Source organism: Miniopterus natalensis, chromosome 8 (genome assembly GCF_054644295.1).
Source record: "Miniopterus natalensis isolate mMinNat1 chromosome 8, mMinNat1.hap1, whole genome shotgun sequence".
NCBI lineage: Eukaryota > Metazoa > Chordata > Mammalia > Chiroptera > Miniopteridae > Miniopterus > Miniopterus natalensis.
Window position 1 is genome coordinate 22521606 of NC_142088.1, and position 2667 is coordinate 22524272.

Genomic DNA, 2667 nt, shown 5'->3' on the forward strand with positions numbered 1-2667 from the left:
TAGGGGAGGCCACTGGGGCCCAAAGAGGTGACTTTCTCCAGGTCATAGCAAGGGGCAGTGTCAAAATTCAAACCTAGGCTTTTCTGAGTCCACCACCCATGTGCTCTCTGCGACATTTCTTTGTAGGTCCTCTGCCTTGGGCTGTGCAGGGATTGTGAAGCCAGGCAGGGGAAGGGGTTCTAGAGGTCCCACATACCAGTGCCAAATGGCTCTCTACTACACAACCCAGTGTCCCTTTAACTCTATGCCTTACCCAGTGTTTCTTCCAGGTCCCCTGGGATTCCTTTCTCACTTCCACTTGTTCCCCATATGTTGTTCCTCTGTCCAGACCTCAAAGCTACTCTTGGGAGAAAACAACTTTTTGTTAAAACCAGATGGGTGAAGTTTGGTTCCACAATCTCGGTATACCAACTCATCTCCAAGTGACCCACCTCCTAAATCTTTAAAAATACACACTTGCATGCGCACACACCCTTCCTCCCTGACACACACTAGACTGGCATCTCTGTTTGGAAAAAATAAAATGAAATAATTTGGGAGCAGATTTTGCTAATTCCTAGCTCATTGAAGAAGCAAGCAAGGTGCCCTGGCTGGTGTGGCTCTGTTGGTTGGCCTGTCATCCCGTGCACCAAAAGGTGGCAGCTTCGATTCCCACTCAGGGCACATACCCAGGTTTCGTGTTCAATCCCCAGTCAGGGCGAGTGTGGGAGGCAACTGATTGAAGTTTCTCTCTCAGATCAATGTTAAGCTCTCTCTCTAAAATAATCTATTAAAAAAAGAAGCAAGCAAGTTTTCTGCACAGAGAGAGTGTGGGAAACTGTATTTCAGAAAAACTGAGTGCTCAGAGAAAACCAAAGGAGCACAGGGCAGTGTGGACAAGTGAGTGTCAAGAAAAGCAGAAGATCATAGCAATGTAAGGGGGTAAGGACAATGATGGAAGAATGGGAATAAATGGAGAAAAGCCAGCGAGTGTTTACATCTCCTCATATTAAATCAGCATCTGTGACTGCAAATGTGGAGATGACTGGGATGTGGAAAGCAAATCTTAAATGTTACTTCTTGGGAAGATAATGGATATGGATGGAATATCTTAGTAATGAGTCATGAGCAAGAAAACCTGAGAGAAATTTCTTCTAAGGAAATGCAGCTGGGTTCTACAGCCGACATAATTTTCCAATTAGAAGTTAATCAAAGGGAGAAACATGGTGGCTCTGACAACTGGGAGGTTGCACTCCCTGCTATCTGCAGAACCTCCACCTTCACCCTTCCCATCGCCTGGGTGCCATGTCCTTCCAGTGTGCCTTTGATCAAGGCGTGGACACGATCTATGAACACATCTGCTAGGGGGAGCTGTGGAAACACATCAAGCACAAGTATGAGAACTGGTTCCTCGGAGGCTCCCATCAAGGCCAGAGGACCAGGTCCACCCACCAGCTGTTTGGCCAGAGCCAGGGCCTCAGCTTGAGATGATGCTCACACCACCCTCCATGGACCACTTTTAGCTGTTGTTACGAAATGGCTTCACCTGACAGACTTGTTAACTTCTACTAGGTTTGAAGTATGTTTGGTCAGTCATTGGCAAATAAATGTAAGTTGTCCTTGACAAAGAAAAAAGAAGTTAATCAAAGCGTTGGCTAGAGCCCCATGTAGAAAAAGGCCAGCAGTAAGCAGGCACAGCCCAGGAACCTATCCCGCTGCTCCTCTGCTCAAGTGTAGGAACATTGGGTGGACGGGTGGGGAGGCAGAGGAAGTGCAGGTGTGACTGCGGGCCTGGAGGTGAAGGTAGACACACAATGTAACATACACACCCAGAAGCTGACTTTTTCAAAATCTACAGTCATTTAAAATGGTAGAATGTTTAGAAGTTTGTCAAATGCTTTTGCATCATCTCACTTAAAAACCTTACCATGTGGAAATGAGCAATTTTTCAGATGAGGAAATGGGGCTCAAGCAGATGGAGGGACACCCAACTCATACTGCTTGGAAGTGGTAGGACCAGGGTGGAACTGTCCATTTCACGTCTACTTCACTTCAGACTAATAAGGCTTTTCCCTGGAGCTGGGGCTGCAGGTCTCCTACCCTAGGAATAGATAACTAAAGGAAATTGAGTTTCTGTGACCAAGGAAGAAGGGGACAGATGATGATAAACTGGCAGATACAGAGACTCATCACACATTTATTCAATCAGTCCTGTACTGAGAGATCTTCAGGTTGTTCCCAGTTTTTTGCTCATGCAAACACACTGCAATAAATAGCCCTGGACACTATTATTACCCTCAGGTGCTTTCATTTCAGTAGGTTAGATTTCTCAGGGTAGGACTGCTGGTACCAAGGGCAAGTGCATTTTTTTTTAATATGTGCTGTCTGATCCTTGCCAAAAATGTTGTGGCATCCACACTCCTCAGCAATGGGTGGGAAAGCCAGTCTCCCCATATTTCTCCACCTTCCGGCTTATTTTCCACTGTATTCTGCCACTAACCTTTAGGAAAGCATTTGCTGACTACCAAGCAGACAAGTTTATAGTGCCCCGACCCACTGAGTTAGTACAGATGCTCCGTGACTTACAATGGGGTTATGTCCCAGTGAACCCATCATAAGCTGAAAATACCACAAGTCAAAATACATTTAGTACATCTAACCTACATCATAGCTTAGCCTAGCCTGCCA

General features: G+C 45.9%; 1 pseudogene; it reads left to right on the forward strand.

Annotated features, from left to right (window-relative positions):
* The first annotated feature begins 1202 nt into the window (after positions 1 to 1202).
* On the forward strand, positions 1203 to 1470 carry LOC148092577 (cytochrome b-c1 complex subunit 9 pseudogene; annotated as a pseudogene).
* Positions 1471 to 2667: the final 1197 nt, after the last annotated feature.